Source organism: Manacus vitellinus, unplaced genomic scaffold (assembly GCF_001715985.3).
Source record: "Manacus vitellinus isolate BGI_N305 unplaced genomic scaffold, ASM171598v3 scaffold_6_pilon, whole genome shotgun sequence".
Classification (NCBI taxonomy): Eukaryota; Metazoa; Chordata; class Aves; order Passeriformes; family Pipridae; genus Manacus; species Manacus vitellinus.
In genome coordinates this window covers 8,355,279-8,380,282 of record NW_021940750.1, presented here as the reverse complement: position 1 = coordinate 8,380,282, position 25,004 = coordinate 8,355,279, and the positions used below count along the sequence as shown (strand labels likewise).

General features: G+C 45.4%; 1 long non-coding RNA gene across 3 annotated transcripts in view; it reads left to right on the top strand.

The window, feature by feature from the left end:
* Positions 1 to 25,004, top strand: part of LOC108641365 — a 39,135-nt gene that overhangs the window by 1,925 nt on the left and 12,206 nt on the right. The window contains exons 2-8 of one of the 3 annotated variants that reach the window (XR_001921947.2): positions 1,759 to 1,900; positions 2,948 to 3,436; positions 3,999 to 4,160; positions 6,488 to 6,604; positions 13,240 to 13,333; positions 14,673 to 14,846; positions 23,262 to 23,387. This is a non-coding gene — a long non-coding RNA (uncharacterized LOC108641365). The remainder of the gene's footprint in view (positions 1 to 1,758; positions 1,901 to 2,947; positions 3,437 to 3,998; positions 4,161 to 6,487; positions 6,605 to 13,239; positions 13,334 to 14,672; positions 14,847 to 23,261; positions 23,388 to 25,004) is intronic. The other 2 variants (XR_001921945.2, XR_001921946.2) reach the window with 2 other exon arrangements.

Below are 25,004 nucleotides of genomic sequence, written 5' to 3'. Positions count from 1 at the left end.
ATTCAGCAGTGCATTCTTCAGCCATCATTGCAAATAGACAGCCGGGCTTTGGCATTATGGACCTGCTGAAGTTGGAGAAGAGTCTATCTTATGTCTATACGAATACTGCATATATTTTTAAATTAAGTTTTGAGCTTTTTATGTACTTTTCTAGCAAAGGATCCAAATGTTTCCTTCCTTCAGCTGCAGTACTTGGCAATTCTGTTCTCTTCTTCCTCCCCCCACTCCAAAAGTGACAACCTTGACAAGAGACTTGTTACTGTAAACTGGCAATAAGAAACCCCTAAAACTCAATTTGTGAGCGTTAGCGGGCAGGCATTCCTTTATTATCAGCACCAGACACACAGGATGATAGCTCCTCTAATCGTGTATGTCCCATTCTCGGCTTGCATGTTCAGTAAATGTCTTACACGTTCACTTCTTATAAAGTTCACACATGTTAATTAGGTATCTCCATGATGACAAAGAGGACCATGACAAGGATTGCATTCAGGGCTTTGTCCATGGCCTGCTGGCCAAATGCAAATGGTGGTGCCACACTGGTCAATGAGGTTCTTTGCACGCAACTTGGGCTCCAAAGCTCTGGGCTCTCAAAAGCTCACTCAGTTTTGTTCATCCGACCGAAGGGTTTAGAGGTCCCTTCTTCTGCAAGTGGCTGGGAAAGTGAAGGAAGGCTTGAAGAAGTCCAAATAACATTCAATTAATGCAAGCAAAACATGAGCTCTCAGGACACTGCTCTTACCCTTCAGCAGCTGTTGAAACAGAAATCCACGTTTAAAGCAATCAGCCGTGAACTCCATTCACTTCAGAAATATGCTGTGCAGTTTGTGTAACTTCTGCTCTGGTCTCCCACCTCTTCCAGCATCCAGCCTCACAATGAGAACGAGAACATAGCTGGTGGGAGAGGGAGACCTGTTCAGAAGTTGTAAAGACGGACACTTCATACAAAGGAAAATGAATCAGAACTCTTGTCCACAAGATATTGGTAGGGCCAGTGCTTAAAAACACGATGCATCCCAGGGTACTTTGTTTTTAATGAGCGTTATAAAATACTTACTCTTCTGGCCATGAAGCAACATCTTGATAGGAGGTCTAGGAAGAAACTTCCTCCATGGGTGAGTAATTTCTCTAGTAAATTCTTAGGGGCTTTCATGTCTCTTTTCCTGATGTGCTAAGTCGGACACTGTCTAGAAATTTTTTGGTTGCATATAGGAATTAATTCTGCAAGCCTTAATATCCAAAATATTATTCCATCTTTATCATTGAGGGGATGTTCTGCATAGTAGGAGCCTCAACTGACCTCTGCAGTGCAGAGTTGTGCTCAGTGGGCACAGCAGTGCTGCCTTCAGCACCATGATCCAGCTGGGGCTGCAGACATCACCCGAGCTCTTCAAGCAAATCCAAATAGGCAGCTTTTACCCACCCCTGAGTGGTACCTGCCTTATGCTTTCAGTACGAGGCTGCATGGCACAACATGCACTCGGTGCTCTGGCATGGGGGGAAGCAGGAGTTGAGCAGCTGATGCTGGGGCAGGAAGAGGGACTAGAAAGGTGGTTGATCCTCCAGCTGCTGCAAGGGTGACTGCTGGTCATCCTGCCACTGCTCCACCCCTGGCTGCATAGGGGATATGCTTCCCTATGCCTGCCATGCTGGGGAATGGCACATTGCCTGCCCTGTCCTAAGGTGCCGTGCTTCCTGATCTCTTCCTCCAGATTTTGCCTTCATTTAAGACATTTATTGCCTTCAAATTGTCCCTAGGTCCAGGGAGAGACTCGAGAAACATAGCTGAACACATTAGACTAGAGCAAAGTGAATGTCATTACCCCACATGCCTGTGGATGCAGCTGTACGAGGCTTCTGTCAAATCACCTGCTACTCCATCCCTTCCTGCGTGAAGTTGGTGAGTAATAGCACTCTTCACTCCTTCTGCATCAAGAAAGTGTTTCCCCTTTGGTAGAATCCTGTCCTCTGCTTGCAGAATATAAAGCCTGGGTTTAAAAGAGCCTCACAGATAGGGAAGTTGTTATAGGATAGTTGTGTTGCAGTACGGGGGAAGAGATTTTAATCAGGGAGGTTTGCTGCCCTAAGGCTGAGTTCTAATCCCTATGTTGAAGGGCATTATAATTCTTCAGTAGCATGTCCATTGCTCCTATTCATCTGGGAGCTCAATAGGCTCAGCTTCTCCAGCCCTATTGCTCTGGAAACGCTGCTGGCAGCAGGAAGGAATGTAGGAGCTGGTCTCCTTGTTCCTCCTCACTCGCTCTTGCTTTGGTTGGGAACTTTGTTTTCCAGGCTGGCAGCCAGGCTAGAAAAGCCCCAACAACAGCTCAGGAGCCCAGCACAGGCATCCCTCATCAGGTGCAGAGGAGCAGTGCCTGCAGCTCCCAGTGGCTTTGCACATCCATGCCCAAGGCTTCTCCTACATCTTTGTGAGTACCACAATGCCATGCTTGGAGGCAAGGCCCTTCCCCATAAATCACAGGTTTTGCCTTGAGACTTCTGTGTTACTGACAACTGCCTGACCTCATTGCTGGGCCCTGGCTGAGTAAGCAGGAGGAGGTGGCCTACAGCACTGTATGTGTTTCATTTTTCCTTGGGCATCTGCAAGATTTCTAGACACAAGCAAAGGCTGCCAAAGTAGCACATGAGCAAGATCCATAGGAAATAAGTGAAAATGTGTGAGTGAAGCCCACAGCAATTCCTTATCTCTTTCTACTCCTCCCTTCAGGTTTTTCTTTCCTGCAAATCCCCAGTCTTCCTAAGGAAATGTTTGTTTTTCACTGCATTTGCCTTTTAGCTGTGCACTCAGTTTTGTAAGAGGTGAGAAAAGGGTCAAGACAAGCAACTAAGTGTCACTGCCTCAGCAGCACCTGGAGCCCCTTCCTCAGTGCAGCTCAGGTTCTTAAAAACGACAGTGTTCTAATGCTCTCACCCTTTGTCTTTGCAGGGCTGTAGAAGAATATTTCAACTACCCTAATAGTTAAAAAAACGCCTGCTAGCTGTTTATTGTTCAAGCATTCCTGCTGCTTCCCAGTAGTTAATGGAGGAAATGCCATGGGAGCCAAGGGAGAAACTGGTCAAGGGAAGCAGAATAAATTAGTATCATTGTTTCACCCTGGCTCATCCTGGGCCATCCAGTTGTTTCACATGAGCATTGGAGCTGGGAGTTTGCATTCAGGTGTGGCCAAGAGAACTGGATCTTGGCTCTAAAGCTGCTGCTCCCTTCGGTGGGATGCAGGAGGTGGGATGGCTGAAGGGCATGGCTGGAGAAAGGAGCATGCTCCCATGCAGCGGGCCTGGGTGTTGTGTGAGCATACTGCTGGTAGCCTGCCAGGGCTGCTGCTGACCTGGTGGAGAAGCTGCCTGTTTCATCCCGAGGCAAAGCACGCCTTTTCCTTCCTTCAGCCGCTTCCTGGAAGGTCTTAGTTCCTAAAAGGTAAACTTCGAGCTGTTCTTCAGATGTTCTCCGCTTTTTCTCTCTCAACTCATATGTGCTCCAGCAGCCATCCCCCGGCGCAAGGCCCTCTGCGTGGATCCGCGGAGCTGCGCGGAGGGTCCTGCCCGGCTCCCGCCGCTGGAGGGCAGTGGCCGCATGCCCAGCGCCCCGGCGCCCCCGCGGGGAACAGGCCTCCTGAAACAGTCTCACCGTAGGTTCCCTAGGTCGCCTTTATGAAGTCAAATAGTCCCAAATTCAGAGATATGGCCTAATACAACAGGCATCACGGGACACTTAACAAACTGGAGGCATTAAAGGAGGCATTTAAAAAATGAATAAGGAAACTAATACAAGTTCGCAGACTTCCTGTTGGAGCTCAAAATGAGCTGTGTTGTGGACTTCCTTTTTTAAAAGGAGTTAGTGGTTCATGCTTTCATAATGCAGCTTTATAAATTTATCTGATAAATAAAAAATGGCTTATGTGCTTCTTTCAATAGTGAGAAGCTGAAGTCCAGTTTTCTAGTTTGCAGCTGCGATCATTGTCTCTTCTGTGTTTTTACAGAACTTAATATAACTTGAGCTCAGTCCTGTAGTTGCCCAAAGGCTCTGTTCCATCAGATGTGCCCGACAGGAGCAGTGGTGCTTGATTTATGTCAGATTTCACTTTCTCTTGGCCCACAATACCAGGCATGACTTCAACATCTTGTGTCCATATTTTGCTCAGGTAAGGTTTGAGAAAACAATGAGAACTGTACAGTTATGTGCTTGGGTAATCAGTTTGCTCATTTCTCTGTGTTTTTGAGGTTTTGCCCACCACAGCCCTGCCCACATGTGGGCACTATGCTGGAGAGGCTGTCAGGGAATGGAACAAGGAGCTTCTTCAGAGGCAATCATGATTTGTCATGACTTGTTCCAGCTGTGGCTCCCTCACACCACAGTTTTCGTACTCTCCATATTTTTTCACTTCTGTCATCACCTGAAGATGAGTCCCATTTAGATGGAAGTTTTCTATTTAAAATCTAGGTCTATTCTGTCCTGTCACAGGAAAAGTTCTGTGTTTGGAGTGGTGGTTAGCACTGCTTGTGTCTGAGCCCCCTGCAATAGGGTCAGAAACAAAAAGAAGTTGAATGGGCTGGTCTTGAGATGCAAACCATTCACCACCTGGCATGGAGCACTCTGGGCAGAAGCTGCTGTGTATCACTGGCCGAGATCAGCTGTAGCCTGATGACACGGTGATGGCCACACTCCCCTCTCTCCTCAGCCCCATGCTGGGTGCTAGTGTGTTGCCACACCAACTCCACTATGGCAGGGACTATCCAGCATATCACAAGGAAGGAGCACATATGGAGGGGGGCTGGAGAGGCTCCCCCAGCTCTGGATGGTCCTGCAGGGCTCCCTGCAGCAAGGCTGAAGGCCCTGTCATGATACAGGGCGCATACCCTGGAGACTTCCTGCAGCCACTGGGAAGTGCCAGGAATGGACAGCACTGTGGACCTGCAGTTCATTGCCCAGCTGTGTCTGCTGCAGCATTCCAGCACAGATGGTGGCCCCATCCGGCACCCAATGCCAGGGTGGCTGGGACCTTGCACCTCTGCCTTCCTGGTGGCAGCTGTGCCCTGTTCCCCACTGCTAGGCATTTGCTGGCTCCCTACCCTGGTGGTGCTACTCTCAGCAATCCTGAGCGTAGACAGGAGTCAAAGTTGTTTTTATTTATTCAAATCTCATTTAGCATCCATCAAGCTTAAAAATCACATGATTACCTCTTGTACAATTTTGTTTCATAGGAAAGTAATTAATTTACCAATTAAGCTGTGCCCAGAACAAATGATGTAAGAGCACTCTGTGTGGGCTAAATTAGTACCTGCTGGGACACAATGCCAGCATCTGTCTGGTTTAGTGACATTTATTTTAAACAGTCAGAGTGGAGATGCTGCACCCTGTGTAATTTTACTGATGGCTTCATCCCAGCCAGAGACCCAGAGTCGACTCAGTAGTGTCTGCTGGAGCATGCTCCATTTGGTCAGCAGTGAAAAAGAAGCTTACTCTGATGCCTCTTCTCTGTGTCAGGGAGGGTGTTTTAAATTTGAGTTTGCTGGCCAGGTGGGCATTGTTTATGCCTCAAGCAGTGTGGGAAGCTCTGGAGAAAGAAATGCTGCTCCTGAGAGTGTGAGGTACTTCAGCCATTTAGATGAACATTTCTATTATATCAGTGCACTGAATCTTCCTCCAAATTTCTAGAGCAAGGCTTTTTACCAGCACTGGAAACTGCCAAAAGGCCTGGTGGGAGGGAAGCGTCCTGCCCCATTCTCTCAGTGGTGTTACTACCCTAAGGGATCTGCTCCAGACAGAGAGCTCCGCTTCTGGAGAAGGGTGATTTTTATGGTAGGCAAACACAGGTTGCCATGGATTTCTGGCTGCTGAGGTACATTCTCTGTTTCCCTAAGGAGCCTGTAGCAGCAGGCAATGTGGTGTTACATGGGAAAGACTCTGTTTTCCCTTGGTGGGAAGAAGGCTGCAGGTCTGGGGCAGAAACCCTCCTGCTGATGTGTTGAGGGGAGCACTGGGGGCACCCCACGTTCCCAGATACAGAAGGTGTTTCTGTTTTTGCTGCCTCTGCCCACAGGAAGGGTGTCAGCATGGTGTTGGAGTAGAATCACCTTAAAGGCATATTTTTGAGAGGAAATTCTATAGAAGGAAGTGTGTTTATGTCTGTGATGCTTATTTTTCTCTGTAGGAAAAGAGATATTGTTTAATGTAGTTACTTGTTAACTATGTATTTAGTGGGTCTAGTTAATCTTGACTGTTTCATTTCCTAGGGGACCAGACGTCAACAGCTTCAGAAAAATATGACAGCTTAAGTTTTCTTGCAACTTTGATAAAATGCTGTCAGCAGGACAGCAGAGCATTCTTTAAGCCTGTCTCCAATCTGTATAGCCCTAACTATTGCTCTTAGTTTCATGGGAGAAATGAACCTTGTCTACTGTTCTTTTGACCTTTGTGGGGTGATAACTATACAGAGAATGATATGTTTTCTCTGGGTCATACGGGAAGACTCTGACATGAGCTTGGGAGAGCTGATCTGGGCAGCAGAAGGTTACCCAGTCCCTTGCCTAACTTCCAGCTGTGGATGCTGTACATCTACAAAGGGCAATTACACCTTCAACTGAGGTGAGTGTGCTTTGTTTTTATCAAAACTTATACTTTAAATCATTTCATTGGGTAAATTGTGCTCAAGTTCTGATGTCGTAGCTTTAAACTGTTGTTAGTGATATGAACTAGCCCTCCTTCCTACATAATGAATAGGAAGATTTAATAAAGGTTAGGGAAGTGGAAAGTAAGAAATAAGGCAATCAAGAATCACCAAGGATTAATGAAAGAGTCCAAGACCCTTATGTAAACCCCCAGGGAGAGCCAGGAGGTCTATAACAATGTAGACTCATCACCCAGTTTTTCCCCTCCTGCTGCTCCCCGAACTCCCATATGAAGGGCAGCCAAATTGCCTTTATAAGTGAGAGAAATTTCCATGTCCAGGAGAAAGCCTTGAAACTACTACCACGGTTAATCTTAAAAATGAGTCCCCAGGTGACTGTGTGAAAGACTTCTAAAAAGCATGAGGAGGAAAAATATCTTTTTTGGAGAACAAAAAGAAGAAATAATTTAAGTAATCCAGTCCAAAACAGATCTGTATTTAAATGCATGCCTGACCTTATAGGACCAAGCTGACCTTTTGGAGTTGCAGGGCTAATAAGTAGTATTATTAGCCACTGTGATGCCACTGTGGAGCCTGTGGCTTTGCCTGGTCCTTGTCTGCTCCTTCAGCATTCTTGTATCACTGACTTTGGTGCCTCGAAATGACCTTGTCTCTCTTCTTTCTTACACTTGTGGTTACTCATGGACTTTATGTGGAAGCTGTAGACTGTGTGTATTAGAAGGTCAGATTTTTCTCTCTCCCATGGGTGTTAAGAGTTTCAAGAAGAGGACATGTTAGTTACTTAGCAGCAAAGAGCTCCCTAAGAGACAGAAGTGGCTGGAGCCACACTGCACTTCTTCATGAGGACCAAAAAAGCAATTGAGGGGACGGCTGGGATCAGTCTAGGTCTTGGTCCTGCTCTATAGCCATCTCCTTTGTGGGAAAAGCAGTGGGGAAGCAATTTGACCTTAATAAGCAATAAGCATAGCGTGTTCTTGCTACAGTTTTCTTTTAAGCCTGCTTCTGTTTTCAGCATCCACAGAAAGGCTGGTGTGAAAGCCTGACTCCCACAGGCCACTGGGGTGTCCCAAGTGTGCCAGCCTGAGGGCATAGGGGACAGCAGGAATTCACAAGTCAGCACCATAGCTGAGATGGGGCTCTTGAAACCATATCCTAAGGCATGTTTGAAGTCTGGTCATCCCTGGGTAATCCTGGAGTATTGACCAAGCTCTTGTTATTCACAATCCATCAGTGGAGTAATCCTATATAAATATTTATGTGTACAGCAGTACTTGGATACTTTTTGTTTACAGGGCAGGCTCTGTGAGTGCTCAGTGGTGTGGCTGTGCCACTGCTTTTTATTTTGGATTTGTGGAGGCATTTGTTGTTTTTTCTTCCCCACTTATTTTGTTCCTTTTTCTTCAATTTGCACCTGTTGTGACTGGACCCTGATTCAGACTGAAGAGGCAGCATGTGCAGAGCTTATGGTGTTCACTTACAGGAGAAGGGAGCTAGACCTATTTTCTTGCTTAATGTCCTGCTGTGGGACACAGGCAAACCAAATTCTGCCTCCCTTCAACCATCCTGCTACAGCTGTTGCCTTCTGCCTGAACTGAGCTATTGGCCTTTCTGCATGGTGCAGATGTGCCATGAAAAGTTCAAGAGGACTGTTAAAAAACCTTTGATAATTTGTGTACTTTACCCATCTGCCATCACCTCTGGCAGCTTATTAAGCTCATGTGGGCTGAGCTCTGCCTAGAGGAGCAGCCTCCATGTAGCTGGATCCCAGTTTGGGTACCAAACATATTTCTTGTCTTCATGAATGTTTTGCTGAGTTTCTGGGCTGGTGGAAACCTTGTGGTTTTGAGTTCCACTGATATATTAGGCACTGCTGTGCTTTGGTTATTGGCATTCCTGTGGTCAGCCCTCATGCCCGGGGCTTGTCCGAGCACCCAGGCCATGGCAAACCAAACCCAGCAGTGCAGTGTTTTTGTCTTGTTTTAATTAGAGTAGGACATAATTATTAGCAGCATGTTTTTGTTTCCATTTGTTCATTCTGGCAGCAACCAAAGGAGGCCATTATCTCTACAAGAGGATGTTTCAGCACGTGTTACCATAAATAAAGCTAACAGGATCAGTGCAAAGAGAGGATCACATTCTCTTAAGGACAGCAATCGATAATCAGGCCGTTACATGCCAAATCCTTTCAAGAGGCACGATAGCAAGTTTGCACTCAGATCAGCCTTTAATCTTGCAGGATCACTGAGCTCTTTACTGGCTGATACATTTCCCACAGCCTGTCTGCCTGTAACACAGGTCTCCCTGTAAGACATGGCAGTTTGAAGACAAAGAAAATAAGCTGATGCCTTTTGGGCAATATATTTCTGTATGGATCAGGCTAAAGATGGAAAGTCAGGTCTGAGTTTACCAAGGTAACGTTTCACAACCTTCCTTGCTCTGTGAACAGCAGCAACCTTGAGCACACAACATGTTTCTGGAAACTGTGTGCTTCTCTGGTCCCCTTAGCCAGGGACAGCAGCCTCAGTTTTAACTTTTCTGCAGGCCTTGGCTGCAAACAACATTATTCTTGGAAGCAAAATGCCACTGAAGACCTGCTCTTCATGCTGGCAAATAAAGTACTTAAGCAATGTGATGTTTGTTAAAACAGCAAAATATCTTCTAAAAGTGTTTTTGTGGAACATTGGGGGAAAATGATAAGATGTATACTGGAGGGTGTTCATTCCTGAGATCTCCAGTGTTTCCTATAGTCCTCATTTTAGTGTGTCTTTTGATCTTTGCTGTTTGCCCCAAAGCTATGGGCATTAGGTGAGCTCCTCAATTTTATTTTATAAAAAAAAAAAAAAAAAAAAGAAGAAGTTCATAGCCCTCAGGGATTTGCAGAAAAGTTTGAAAATGTGATCATAAACTTCAGGAAACCAGACTGCAATTAGGAAAAGCTCAAACATTTATAATTTTCTTTAAAAAACCAGAACAAAACCCCTTGCAATTTTAAAGCTGTGATTCTCTGGATCTTGATGCATAATTTTTGAGTATGTGGGGTTGGCAGTGCTGGAAAGGATGCTTTTCTCTGCCCTGATCATGTTTTTTTCTGCTGGGAATTTTATTTACCAGCTACTTTAACTGTTTCTGCACCTTTTTCTTGGCTGACCTGTCCTGCAGCTGAGGAGCCCTCTCCATCTCTGGGGGCTTGGAAGGGCAGATGGAGATGGTGGCAGCGGTCAGGATCACCGCAGAGGCTGCCCTGCATGGGTGCATCTGGCCATGTGGTTCAGACCTGCTGGGCAGCAAAGCCTCTCCAAGGTCTTAAAGCCTGCTCTCCTGGTGAGGAGGGTCCTGGGGAGATCACCTGGGACAGCAGCAGCTCTTGTCCTCCTCTCAGTTGCAGCCAAGTGCATGGCTCCTCCTTTGCAAGCCAACAGCTTGTCTTGGAGGATTGTCTCCAGTGGGCAAAGCTTGCTGTAGGGATGTAATCTTCCCTGAAGGCTTACAAATGGAAGGGGCTCTTTCCTTCAGGTGCTTGTTTGCATGGTGTGGTGACTGATGTGAGCGGGGCCCCCAGTGTGACCCTGCTCTTTGCAGGGCATGGAAAGGCATGGTACCTTCCCAGAAATCCTGCAGGGATGCAGGAACACCGTTGGGCTCTTTCCTCTGCTTCTTCCTTCCCAAGCCACTCTCCCCTGGGCACTGCTCTTTCATATTTTTAGAAAGTACAGTTGATGTTTTTCAGCTCTGAATTTGCACGTCAGCAGCCATTGCACAGTGAATTCTCAGGGGCCTCTTTATTTCGCAAGCAAGGGTCGTACCCTGAGACGGTGTTTTCCACCACATTGTCAAGAGCACCCTGGGCTCTAGCTGCTTCAAAATGGCAGCTATTGTTTGGTGTCCCACGTCCTGCTTGAAACCAAGCCTCCCCTGGACCTGTTTTAATAGCTCCACTTTGTGGTCTGTTTATCCCCACATGCTTTCAGGGTGAGTGGGGAAGGCTCATTCCTATTTTAGGGACAGATGCAGCAACATGCTGCAAGCAGCCCCTTTTTCTGCCTTCCTCACAGTTTTGTGGGGTAGTCCTAGTTTAATCCAGCACAAGTCCCTTGCAGAACTGGAGCACCTGGAGACTGGCCATGGTTGCTACACCAAGCTCTGTGCTATGAGGGCATAGCCCATTGCATCCTTTGCAGAATGATGCCTGCAATAGGAAAATTATGCTTCGCCCTGCTCAATTATGCTTCGCCCTGATTTGAATTCATAAAAAGTGAAATATCAGCCCTCTGGGTAGAGGAGGGCAACAGTGAGCAGAGCTTTGTTTCACAGCTTCAGGATGATCATGGAGGTGGGGGGAGTCGTTTATCACTTTTGGTCAGAGAAGATAGCAGGACCAGTAGAAAACTTCAGAGGCTACAACCTGGCTGGGCAAAGTCCAAATCTCCTCCCTCACTACCCAGGATCTCCTCCTTCACTGTCTGGGCATGGGGACTCTGTGTGTTAATATGACACACCCATATTAAGATTGTATACCCATCATTTCCCACAAAAATACTTATTACAGGGAGTTTGTTTCTCCACCCCCCTATTGTAAGCACTCGTGGATTGTGTGGATCCTCTGAAACCATCTTTAGCTAACCTGTGCCGTGTCCAACTAATCCTGCAGGGCTCTGAGTGTTTTCACATTTTCCTAGCTGGGGTGAGCGCCCTTCCAAACCAATAGCCTGAATGCCACCCATGCGTATTCATGTTCCCTGAGAAATGCAATTGTAACTATTTCAATTATGAGAACCCTCAAACCCATAAATGTCTCCAAAGTTGCAAAGAATGCCCCAGCCTGGAACTGAAATCACCCTGGCTCACCAAAATTTGCCCATTACATTTTCATGAGTTTGCCTGTATCCAATGTTTCAGCTAGAACAGTGTTCTTACTTCCAGCATGTGCATGTGTGCAAGGCACACTATCTGCTTACCCTGACATGATGTCCACGCTTCCAGACTCAACCAGGTCTCCTTTCTCCCACTAAGTCTTCTCCCTAGGTAAACAACTCTTTTGGTTTGTCCTGTTCATACCTGTATTTGCTAATCCACTTTGAAAATAAGCTCTCCATAACCTGGGATAATATTGGTGTTTATTTTGGCTGGTTCAGGGTTTTGCTAGCAAAATTCTTGCGTGGTTCTTAGGCCAATGTGCTTTACTTCAGACACAAGCAAACTTTAGTCGCACTTAGCATGTGCAAGTGGCTGTGCAGCGCTGCCTTCACATACAGAGGTAAATAAAGGGTAATGATAATGTTGCCCAGAAGGCTTACACATCAAAGGCCAAGGAGCAGTTAAAATGTATTACGAGCTGTTGGCAGCGATTGTGGGGGGTATTCGTGTGTTGCTGATTTGGACAGCCAGAGTAAATGAAAACCCTCTGGATTAATTGGTACCCCAAAGAGATTTAGAGGAAAATAAAGGCTGATGGAAACTGACAAACAAGGGAAAACACAGATAGCTGGGTGTGTTGACCTGCAGTGGGGCACTGCTGATTCATTTGCAGCTCCCTACTGTGCCCTGGGAAGCCAAGCAGAGCTGGGGGTGCCCTGCCAGCAGCTCACCTAGTGCTTTGGTAGGAGCAGGCTGAGCCCCAGAGGCAGCATCTGCAGTGCTGTTATTTCAGCACATCCAAGTGTGTAGTTAAAGGTGAGACTTACCGGGTGTCTTGTGACACCTGGACACAGGACAAGAGTTTAATTACTTTTAATGATGTGGGGTGCTAGGGGAGGAGGCCTGGTATCACAGAGCGACTGAGGCTGGGAACTTCATGATTGATTTGCACAGAGACTGCTGGCTGAATCAGATGACAACCAATATGGGGAATATTGAACAATACACTCCCATCTTTTACTAGGATACCTGTATTCCAATTACTATTATGTGGTTTATTATTAATGCTTCAATTTTACATAAAGGGTGTTACACTGACAGCCATGCAAACTCCAGTCGTACTGGCTCACTCACTTTTTAGTTGACCAGATGGAGCAGGACCACTCAACACAGCACTAGCTGAGTTGTGCCCTTGCAGACCCACCTCTTTGACGGATGGGGCAGGGTACTCATGCTGATGACAGTGCGCAACTGGTGCTGACTTGGGGGTCTTTTACATGTCCACACTGGGGCTGGAAAAGAGGGTTCTTGTCTTTCCCCTGATCAGCAGCTGTTTTTGCCAGTGAGTTTCCAAAAGAATTTGGCCAAAGCCAATAGGCCACGACTTGTGCTGGTATCAGTGATGTCTCATCTGGACATCACACGGTTCATCCTGTCGAGTAATTCCTCAGTCCTCTTGCCTTGGTCCTACCTACTCATCACTGACTCTGGTAGAGACACTTTTTTATTGCTAGTCTTGACTAGACACCTCACAGTTTGTGTGGTTTCCTGTTCTGTTACACCAGTTCCCCTGCAGCTCAAGAGTTTGCTTCATTCCTGTACCCAACTCCATGCTTTGCATATTTCTCTCTTGCAGATTTGAGGAATCCTTGTCATGGGAAGAAAAGCACAGAAGGTGATGTGCTTCTGGTCACCTGATGACTTACAAGGTCTCTTTCTTCTCACATTATCCTTTCAGTGCATGGATGAAAGGAAGGAAAAGGCTGCTCAAACTGGCAGGTTCTCCTAACCATGTGTCCTTCTGGCAGCTGTGGATGCGATGGGGATAGAAGGTAAAACAACAATTCCAGAGGGGCCTTTCTCAGTCCTTTTCCTGAATATACTTATGAGAACAATAGATGAGTAAGGTTGGCAGAAAGACAGAGAAGAAAAGCAAATTGTTGTATGCACAGGTAGGATTGCTCATGTCCTCGAGACCTTGACCCAAGTCTGTCGGGCTCCTGTCTTGTCTCCCATCTCATTGTCACAGATGATTTAAAGCATGGCTCAGCTCTGCAACCTTCGTCACTACCCATCCCACTGTCCTTCTGCTGGCAGTCTCCTTCATTCTTTAGGTGTCACAGGAAAAACCTTGCTTTCTGCTTGTGCTGGGGAGCACTGTAGCAGGGTGGGAGAAGCAGCAGTCTTCTACACATTTTTAATATAGTGAAACCCTAAGAATGAGCACCACCGACTTATTTCTGACATGTTCCTGAAAAATTCCTTGCTTCTCCCATAAATCCGAGACATATATAAAGAATCTGCTTTCAGTCTTAAAGCTAAAAACAAGCATCAATTTTAAAATCTATTTTTAAAACAAATTGCATTTAATTTATAATGTTAAACTGAAGTTTTTAAAGTGCTGACATCCTTGAAAAAAAGAGAACCCTTCATTTTTTGGTGACTAATGATGAAATGTTTTCTAAAGGTGACTGAGCATAGCACAAAGAGTCCTAAATATATTTATTAGCTTATTAAACATAATTAATTGAATCTGGTTGCTAATATTGACTATGACTTCACAAGTGAAAAGCACTTTTGGTTAGCTAGACAGTTACTTATGAAAGAACAAAAATTCAATATTAAAACATATGCAGCTTACTGAATAATCATGTTATTTGTCAGACAAGCAGAAGAATCATCACTGAAGTGCTCCCTAAGTGTCAAATTGGGTAATATACATAATTAGGCCCCTTTGATTAGATATGTGCCCATGCTAACAGCTGCACTCAAGATCCACATATTAGTACAGCCTTGAAATAATCTTCAAAGGGATTGATGGCAACAGAGCACTTCTGAAGCTTCACTGGGGAGGCTTTTGGAACATAACCTACACACCAATTTTCTCTGTTCCTCTGGTTATTCTTTATTTTATCTTATTATCTTCTATTTTTAAAACAATGCATGCCTTGGTTCTCAAAGGTGATATACTGCTTCCACGAAGTGTTGCTACACTTCTATCCCTAAAAGGAAGATCTCTTACTCATCTGCATCATATTTTAAAGCCTAAAACCTTCCTATATTTAGGGATGAAACTCAGCAATTGGCAAGGCTGCTGCAAGCTGTTTCTAGGAGGTGGCAACGATCATTACCTGAAAGACAGCCTGTCTCAGATCCACTCTTCTCTCTCAGCCCAGGACAGCCCAGTGATGGATAAGGTCTTCTGGATGTTCTTTTCGGTTTTTGCAAAAGCCTTGTGAAGAAACTGCAAGGTCTCAGCAAGAAGACTGATTTTGCATCGGATCCAAGCCTCAGAGAGCCTCAAGCCCTGAGCTACTGCCAACCCACAGGGAATGAGTCTGAAGGGTACTGTTTGGCAACAGTGGAACCCAAGAGAGTGTTTAGCTGTAGATGCAATATGAATTGTTCCTGCAGTTTATTTTTACATGCTTAGAGGGTGAATGAGTTTGGAAGATTTGGAGAGAATCAGAGAATTAGCAGAATGAATCATTATTGGTTATTAATACAAAATGAGAAATATATTTCCTGGTAGAACATTGTGTGTCCAGGGATGATGAGAGGTGCTTTTGCAGAAATGCTGGTGGGGAAATATTTAAAAGAAGATTTTTTTCCCCAATAAGGAAGAGACCAAGATACAGAAAAGTTCCCCAATATGGAGGCACCATGGAAAGATTGGTCTGTAGCAGGGAAACCTAGGCAGGAGATGCTGAGAGTCTGGCAGGAGAGGACTGTGAAGCCCCATTCCTGGCCAGTTTGGTTTGGAGGGCTAAGGTATATGTGGCTAATCTTTTAATGTCAGCTATCCCACTGTGCAAGAGAGCTATAGTGTACCCCTATGAGGACATTTCACCTGTAGAAACAAGATAGGACCTGGCACCAAGAGACCCTCTTTGGAAACACGTGGTAGAGACAAAATCAACACTGAAAGACTGTGAAAAATAAATGTACAAAGATGTTCTAGGATGCCTTTTAGCTTTTTGAAAGAAGAGGGATATCCTAAGCAAATGGGTAAACAGAACAACCAGAAAGCTTTGGTAGGCATGGGAGGAGCACAGGGGAAGACTTTGTTCCCTGTGCTTTTAGCTGCTTCTTGGCACAGAAAATGGGAGCACTTTCTCCAAGGGGCCAGTGACACAGCCAGCCATGTTTGTAGCCTTCAGCTGCATGGCAAGAACACTGAAAGTAGTGTCCATACAAAGTCATCAAACTGTTACTGGATGCAGCATTAGGATCTCATCTACTGAAGCAAAAATAGACATGTGGATCCACCTTGGGCATGCAGTACATGATTAAGAGCATGTCGCCTTTCTCCATATTAGCGTTTTTAACCATGCTCAGTGGACAGGATCATCAGAATATAGATTAACATTACTGGTCAAATTATATGAAAGTTGTGAAATTTCTAAACCCTTCCCTCTTTTCTCTAAGTAAGTGCTGGTTTTAACATTGCTTCTCAAACAAGGAGATTATTCAAACCAGTTTCTCGTTAGTCACATCATCACCAAACTATGAGGTCTGAAACAAGTCAGACCAAAGCCTGTGTCTGCCCTACTTGAGAATAGGAGGAATCTAAAGGGACCTGGATTGTGTGCAAACCCTGTGGTGATGGTAGTGCTGGCAGTGCCAGCCCTAAACATTCTGTTTTTAAGGTATCTTGTGGACATCCATTGCTTATGTTTGACAGTGCACTTGTATTGGGTATTCCCAGGCACATGGGACCTTCTACAGACTGAAGGGCATCCTCAGGTGATGGGGCTGGAGGCCTAGCAGCTATATGGGTGGTGAAATCAGCCTGGAGAGAGTCCGAAAGTGCCACGGGGGAAAGACACAGTGGATGTGCTGTGCATGTGAATGAGAGTGTTCACACAGACACATGCGTGTATATGCAATATTGGTCCCTCCTGTGATAAATGGCTCTAAGTGAAGCTTTGTGAAATTTTGAATTTCTGTTTTTCAGAACAGAGCAAACTGTGGCAAAAAACCAGGAAAAATTGTTTCCTGGAATTAAAACAGTCATGTTCAGAAATGTTTCCATGTTCCGTTTTGACATTTTTTGGATCAAAGTGAAGCATTTTGACATTTGTGAGGTAGGAATGTTTTGTTTCAATTTGTTGAACTGACATGAAACATTTAGTTTCGAGTCTGCTTAACATTAAAGTAGGCAGCGCCTTTCCTTGGGTTTGGGTCCCATTCTCTCTTCTGGGCTGTGCTCCCTGGGAGCTCTGCCCAGCTCCCATGAAGCTTGGGCCAGGTCCATTTTGTTCTCAGTGAATGCAACTCAGCCGCAAGCCCCATGCACAGGAAAGAAGAGAGGCCTTTTCGGGAAAATTCATTTCAATGCTAAACTCAATTGAAATGAAAAATTTTGGGACAGTTGAAGCAAAGCGCTCTGTTCCAGATCACCTCCACAAAACACCATTTCTTGTCAGCAGCATCCCTGAATTCCCAGAGGCACTTTTTGTGTTGCAGAAGCTGTGCTCTGATTAAAAAGGTCACCCAGTGAGTGCCTGCATAGGTTTTGATGCGATCTGATCTACACCAATAAGCTCCTGGGGGTCTGCAGACTGGCCCCCTGGACTTAGCGACAGAGCTGCCCTTTAGTGTCGGTCAGGCAGATTTCCCGACAAGCTAAAGATCCCCACTCATCCTCTCAGAGGCTAGCAGGGGCCGGGGCAGCCTCTGGCTTGGCTGTCCCCGAGGAAGGTGAGTGGGCTGCAATAGGGACAGGAGTTTCTCTTGGCAATTCAGCAGACTCCTCTCTTTTCTGGAAGTGGCTGTAGGGTCTTCCTGGGATTTCTCATGAATTTTACCTAAAAGTAAATTCAAAAGTTGCATTGGCTCATTCTCAACAGCTCTCTATAAGACCAGGCAGGTCCTACGACTTTCTGTGAGGGATAATTGAATCCCTTGCCCTCCCCCTTTCCTGGGCAACAGCTTCAAAAGATCTCTGATTTTGCTCAGCAATCAAGCAATCTCATTTGCAAAACAACTGCAATGGCCCTGCAAAAGCAAAAGGACAGCTCCTTTGTTAAATAGTGCCTTTTGGTGACACAAAAGAACCATAAAGGTGATGAAGCTGCAGCCGGGACAGCGGCGTTTCCTGGACTGTGCAGTCTGACTTCCCTCCCCCTCCCGGCTGTAATTTCAGACTCCGAGTCTAAGAATTATGCAGGGCTCAAACCCAGGGAGAACAAGGTGCATTGCAACTATTCTTAGCTCCAAAAATTATTCCTGGCTTTGCTTTGAAATCTGAACCAGGGTTAATTTCTCTCCCCCTTCCCCCAGTCTGTTTCCTCTCCTCTTTCATGTACCTATTTGCATAGACTGTCATCGTAAGAATCTCCATTAAAATTGAAAGCCTCCTTCCTGCATGTCACCTCTCGCAGCCCCCTTCCGCTTGCCCTGCATGACTTTTGGAGGGCTGGAGAGCAAAGGTCCTGCGCTAGCATCGCCTCCTGAGCCCTGCATTCCCCCTGCCCTCAGTCCTGCTCCTCTGTTGCTATAGGAACATCCATCAACTTGGGAGTGCCAGAGAAAAAGAACAGAGAGTTATCTTAATTATTTAATGATTGATTAATATATTTTTATAGAGCACTTCAAAACCATGCATAATTTTATGAATTGTTTATTAACTGGGCAAGTGGTATAATTTACTGAACATCCTCCACTCTCATTGTTTTCAGTGGGAGGAAAAGTCGGTAGGCAGCTTGCAGGTTTTGTGATAGTTACATTACTAAGTGTACTAGTAGTTCTGCTTCAGGGAAATAATTTAAGTATGAGCCTTTGCTTCACGTTTCGTAGGCAGGGCTGCTCCCAACACTTGCCACTGAGGTTACTCAAATGCCTCCATTGTAAAGACCTTGTTCAGCTGGTTTTTAGCAGGTTTTACCCATCTGGAAAGAAGGATGGTGCTTACTTCTCCTTGAGGCTGAATACAGAGGGGAGGCAGAGAGTGCTTGCAGCTGGTGGTGCAGCATGGCTTGTTGGTACAGGGAGCCTCCTGGCTCAGCTGCTCCTCTCTGCTGAGTGACTGTTAGGAGGCCTGTTTTGTTAGGAGGCCTTGGAGGCTTTTGCTAAAGTTTGTGTGCTTTGTGCCTGTAGTAGCAGGTTGGAAGGACAGTATAAGCAGGGTCTGTTGTCTGGGTGAGGAAGGGTGGAAAGAGGAGCATGGTGCTGGTGTTGTGTGTGCTGCCTTGTTCCCATGTCCAGTTGAGGATGTCAGCTAGAGCAACGTTTGCTGCCCATGCTGGTTGTAAATCCTGGTCTCTGCCCAGCCTGACCCAGGTAAGCTGCTGAAGCCAGCCTGTCTTTGCTCTCTTCAACCTCCCCAGGACCTTCTTTGGGTCTGACTTCCTTGATGCCTGACTGCTCTCTGGCTTCCTCCCTCTCCTACTAACAAGCTGAGACTATCCCACAGTGGGATGCAAAGTAAATGCAGACTGACCACCTGAAGAGCTCTGCATCTCCAAGCATGGGGTGAGTCTGTGACATGCAACACACACTGCCATGCGTGCTTGGGAACTGAGACTTGCAGTTGGAATGCCTTTGCTATGAGCTGTCGCGTACTTTGCAGAACCATAGGGCTGCTATGACCTCGGGGTCAGGCCTGACTGTCCCTGTAGGTGCAGGAAGTGAGACATGATGATGCAGTAGGATACAGGCAGCTGATAAAAGCTGGTGCTCCCTGCCTGACTTGGCCAGGCCCCTTACCTGAGTAAGGCCTGCAAGACCACGGCTGCTGTGATGGAGGATGATTGGGAGGGTATATATATATATATACATATATATATATATATATATATATATAGCTGGTGTTCTTGGAGAGCATTTCCTCAGGTAATGCTTGTTATGAAGCACTAAAGACTTGTGATGCAATGGGCTGTGTGTTGATCAGGTGTGTGATGTATGCAGCTCCCTAGCTTTGAAGAGGAAGCACAAAATGAATAAGGAGACTTGCAAAACAAAACAGATTTACTTTGGATGCTCATTGGTATTTAGGAGATATTAAAGCCTTGTTCATTTTAAGGACTCTTGGATTTCTCAGCCCCTGTGAATCCATCTTCCGTAATCATTCCATAAAGATGCCTTCATATATGGCAGCCACCCTTGAGGTTTTTTTCTGGATTTTAAATATGGATTGTTGCAGAAAAGTCTCTCCTCCACCTGAAGAAAGCAGTAGCAGGATTAGGTTGTTATTCTGTAGTAGTTCAGCACTAGAGGGGGATGTAGCACATGCTTTCCAGCACATTTCATATATGCATGTAACAATATTTTACAGTGGTGTTTATAAGGAGGCTGTTTCTATAATTGCCAACATGAAGATTTTTGTCTTGCAGGGGCAATTTTCTTGCACAGGATAAAAATCAGAGAGGCTGCTATTTGCCGAGACATAAAAGACTGTGCTTGTAGTCAATTAATTTTGTTATGTGTTATGTGTGTCTTGGATATTGGGGCCTCAGAACTTCAGGCAATTCTCGTGTCTTTTTTTTTTTTTTTTTTGGTGTGTCTGACATGAGAAAACAGAGGCTGTTCTTTAGCTTGGCTGTAGCTCTAGTCCAGGCTGTTGGCTGGAAGGGGCTGAGCTCTGCCCTTCTTACCACGGTAGTGCCCTTCTTGCTTGTGGTATTGAGTCCTGCAAGTGGCTGAAAAAAGATATAAAGCCAAATCCACCCAACTACACTTGCTTGGAAAGTTGCATGTTCTCAACAAAAATGGCTCTTTGACTTTGAAGACATCTGAGTAATAAAAACCTGTTGTCCACTTCATGCACAAGTAAAACACTTGGAAAAAAAAGCTGCTGCCTTGAGGTTTTGCAGAAGCTGGTCAAATTTCTGTCCTCTTCTCTTGTTTTCCTCCTCACCTCCAGTGAGCTATTCTCATTCCATGTTTTACTCGTTTTACTCAACAGTGCAGAAGTGTGCCAGCGTGAGGAGACTTGCTAGCCGGTTAGGCCAGGGAATTTCTCCTGGTGTGTTTGGGTATGGTATCTTGGGAGAAGATACCACAGCTGGTGTATGCTACATATATGCACAAACATGGCTGTAGTAGAAAGTGAGAATGTCACTTGCTGAAGAAAACTTGTATTCAGGCCAGTGTGTAAAGACTGTCACAGATCCAGATTTTGCCCGTTTGCTCTGTGGGAGATCTTCGTGTGCGCCCCCGTGTCCTCCTCTCCTCCTTGTACCCTGGACATTGCACGGGGCTGCGGTTCCCACCTCGCACCGAGGGCTAGCTAGAAAAGATGTCCCCATTCACATTTCCACATAGAAATTTTTCTTTCCCTACTTTTAGTGCCTGTAATTACCTCTTTACTCCAGTGCCAGCAATCTTCCATCAGGCATCATTATTAACAGAGAGAAAAGGGAAGGGGAGGGAGGGAGAGAGAGAGAGCGCCACAAAACTTAATTTAATCGCAGCACCCCATGCTCAATTTAACAGACACAACAGCTCAGAATGGGGTCCCTGTGCAACGGGAGGGCAGGCAGTGGAGCGTCCCTGGAAAGAATTAATTGTGGATGACAATGTGTAAACAGTGCAGATGAATAGGGCATGCAGGTGTGAGGCACCGGGGCCATCCCGGGGACTTTTTCACACGAATTTCAGCTCCTTCACTGCTGACCTGCTCCCGAAAACGTGATTAGTGTCGGCGTTGGGAAACCATTCAGGGTGTCAGGATTTGGCACATATTAACTAGCCCTGGGGGAGAGGGGAGGGAGCGCATGGGGGCTATGAAAGGAGGAAGTCTGGCGGACAAGGGGATTGTTAAAGGGCCAGAAAATCCTCATTGCTCCGAGGCGCCCTCGCTGCTTGGAGGAAAATGGAAGAGAGCTGAAGCAGAATAGAACTCCAAGGCACCCTAGTCCTTACTGAGCTATGTGGAAAACAAGGCAATGCATTGCGGAATATTTTTCTCAGAATGTTATAAATATTAGTGATGTTTGTATTAATGACTTTTTCTTAGCTGTTGCTTTCACAGTTCTAGACACTTCAGCTTGAGAGATAAACAGTCAAAACAAGCAGGAAAGTTAATGACACAGCAGCACTGAGAACAGGAAATGTCTCCTGCGTGTATGGATGTTATTCAGCATGCAAAATTCCACTTCATCAATATATACTCTATATGTCAGTGATACAGACAGGGGTTGTATAATGGGCCCAATTTACCAAGCATGAGGTTAGACACTCTTAAATTATGTTCCCTGTGCCAGCCTGGCCCTCTGCATCCAAAAAGAGGAGTTATGTGCAGAGAGTAGACTACGTTACTGATGTCTTTTCCCACTCATGAGAATGATGCAAGGGGAAGGATAGAACTTGATGAGGACTACCATGAATACCAGTGCCTCTGCCGGACTCTGTTATGCTTTTTCTTCTTTGCTGGAAATTCTTTCCCTGCCTGTCTTGTGACTTGGGCAGCATGGCAGGGGTGCTGTGTAGATGCCTGCTGAGATTCTTAGCTTTGCAGTCCCTCCCTAGATCACTGCAGCCCAAAGGCTTGGGCCTCCAATAATGTATCAAAAATAAAAGTATCTATGTGAACGTACCTATGGATGTGAAGGTGAGGTTGAATTCTTGCTGGCCTGGTGATGAAAAAGGGTATTGCCATTGGTGCTGATTTGGCAGTGCAGACATCTGTGTGGGAGGCAGGATGGACCAGCCCCTTCCTGGGCTGTTTCCCATTGGAGAGATTAAATAGGTGGTGAGAAGGGGACACGAAATATCATCACAGAAACCTTGAAGGCCAGTATACCCAGGACAAATCACACCTTAGATTCAGAGTTGCACTTAGTCACTGTTGGAAAATTAGCTACTTTTTTTGCTCACTAGCCCACACGTTTGTGACAGACTAGTTCAGCATCCTTTTGAGGAAAGTCTGATGGTGGCTATCACTGCCTTCAAGGGGTATTGAAGGGCTGAGGTCACACAGGGAATTTCCATGCTTTGGCAGTGGAAGTTATGCCTTTTGTCCTAATTGTGGCAATTGTAAATGATTTCTCTGGTAAATCACAGCAATGACTATGTGGGAAAGGTTGTATGCTCAGTTAAAATGTTGGCAGAAGAGCAAAATTTGTTTGCTGTTAAGCCCAGTGATATCTAGATTCATAAGAAACAAGAAATAATGGTGTAGGCTTTATGCAGGGCAATCCTGCAGCTCTTGAGCTGGGACTCTCCCTGCCTAACATGTTTCCCAAGAGCAGGATACCCAGCTGAAGCCATTCATCTCAATTCTCTCTGTGACTCCAGAGTGTTCAGCACCTCACTTATCTGACATACCATCAGCAGAGATGAACAACAGTTGCTTCATTGCCATCTGCTTGACTGACTGCTGTTTCCAAAAATGATGATCAGTGCTACTAGAATTCCTTCCCCTGGTCTGCTCCCCCAAATGTTCCTGCCTCCCCACACCAAGATATCTGCCTTCTCAGAGTGCAGCTATCCCTGTGAAACTGTATGCTGAAAGGACTTCCTATGAACTGTACAAGGTAGTTCGTTTAAAAACCATCAGAATTAAGTTAATTCTGTAATGGCTGTTCTTGCCAAGATGAATGTGATGTTTTTCAGCAGAGTTTGTTGCCCCAGACAAATTCCAAGATACTGGCTTTCTGCAGTTTTCAGGAGAGGGTGTTGCATTTGCTGCAGTATGGCTGTTTCTCAGGGCCAAGTGCTCCTCATTCTTTTAAAGTCTTTTTTTGTTTGTTTGTGGGTTTTTTTAATTATTATTTTGAGAGATATTTGCTCATCTTTCCAATTTTGCTTTTCAAGGAAGAATAATGTGCTCACCAGTTACATAGCTGGTAATTTATCCACTGGAAGGGAGAGGTCTCCAGGAGCCAAAGAAATCAGCTCCACAGACACCTGACCTAGGGACTATTGCAGGACTGTCTCCAGGTAAGCTCTCTATATCCTACACTAGGAGCTAACTGTACCCTGATATACCTACAAAGACTGGCTTCTCAGTAAGGCTGCAATACTTCATCAGCCAGAGGACCCAACAAATGTTCTTCATTTGTACTTACAGTTGGATCACTGGATCTTCACTTGTACTATATTTAAGCCACTAGCTGCTATAGAACCAAAAAAGGCATTGTTGAATTGTATTAGTTCAAGAGTGGAGGAGATGGGGCTAAGGGAAGGTAAGTAATTTGCAGGCAGTGAAAATGGGACAGTTGAAGAAGGTGAGGATGTGGGTCCCCAGTCAGTTGTGTTAAACTTAATACCATAGCTCTAGCTCCAATTTCTACAGAATCTTCACACCATGCTAAATTGATATTGCACACAAAATATGCTCCTGTGGTGACAAATTGCTCTTTCTTGTAAGGATCTCTGACTAGTGCAGAGGTTCTCAGTCCTGATGAGAAAACAGAGCAAGAAGGGGCTCTGGAAAGTTTAGAAACTGCACATGGATGTACCTCTTCTCCAGCCAGTTCTACTGCTGTCTGTGTTACCAAGCATGGGATCAGAGCCTGGCCAGGGTGGTGGTGAAGGGGCTGGGCTTCTGGGCACTGTGACCTTTGCAAAGGTGCCGGTCAAGTTATGGTGCAGGAGGGAGGATCTACTGCCCTTCCATGCTGCAGAAACCCTTACATACAAGCTTATTGTGACTGTGAATTGAGTGGTGGGTTTACCTTCAAAAATCTGAACAGTTTACATCAGAATTCCTGATGGTATTCCTAAAATTATTGTGCAGTTCATGTTGCTCTTCTTACTGCTTTTACCTGACATCAGCTGCCCTTTTTCAGGACTGTCAACTTGTTGATCAAGCCTAGACTCCAAAGCCTCCTGAGCTGTGTCTTATGATCCATCCCACTAGTTAACTAGGGGAAGAGGTCTGCTCTGGAGGCAGATGTAGCTGAAAATCAACTTGGCTGCTTGACATTTCTTTTTAATGTGAGAATGTAACTTGATGGGACAAAAAGAGAAATGTACTCTTTCCCCAAACCAAGGCAATAATATTGGAAAATCTCTATAACAGTGAGGAATAAAAACTCCAGGGTGGCAAAACAGATTTTGCTTACAATTAAATAAGTCAACTGGATCAATAGTTCAAACTGTGTAGAGTTCTTAATGGTGGTTCATTTTCCCAACTCTGCTAAAGGCCCCCAGCATTCTCTTCGTTCTCACAAACACTTCTGCAGTGGATATTGGTTAGCATATCTGATGAATTTGATGATATGGAGTCCAGCTTTGCACATGTTTCTGTTCAAGAGGAGAGTATTCAGCAAAATACTTAACTTTTTTCAGCCCCCTGCAAATGTCTGGGCAACATGGAGTTTTCCAAAGTACTCTTAGATACAGAATCTGAGTAACTTGTTTTCCTTGTGGTGAGGCTGGAGCAAAAGATGCCTTCAGAAGAGGTTACAGCAGAGGGCAAGGAAACAAGAGCTCTAAAGTGAGATGGAGCAGTCTGCCTTAGGAAAGAAGAGCTGAAACTCTGGGTGCACAGGGCTACTGGCTTCTCTACATGAGGTCCAAGTTAGGACAAACCCTGGACCTGCCAGGGGAAGG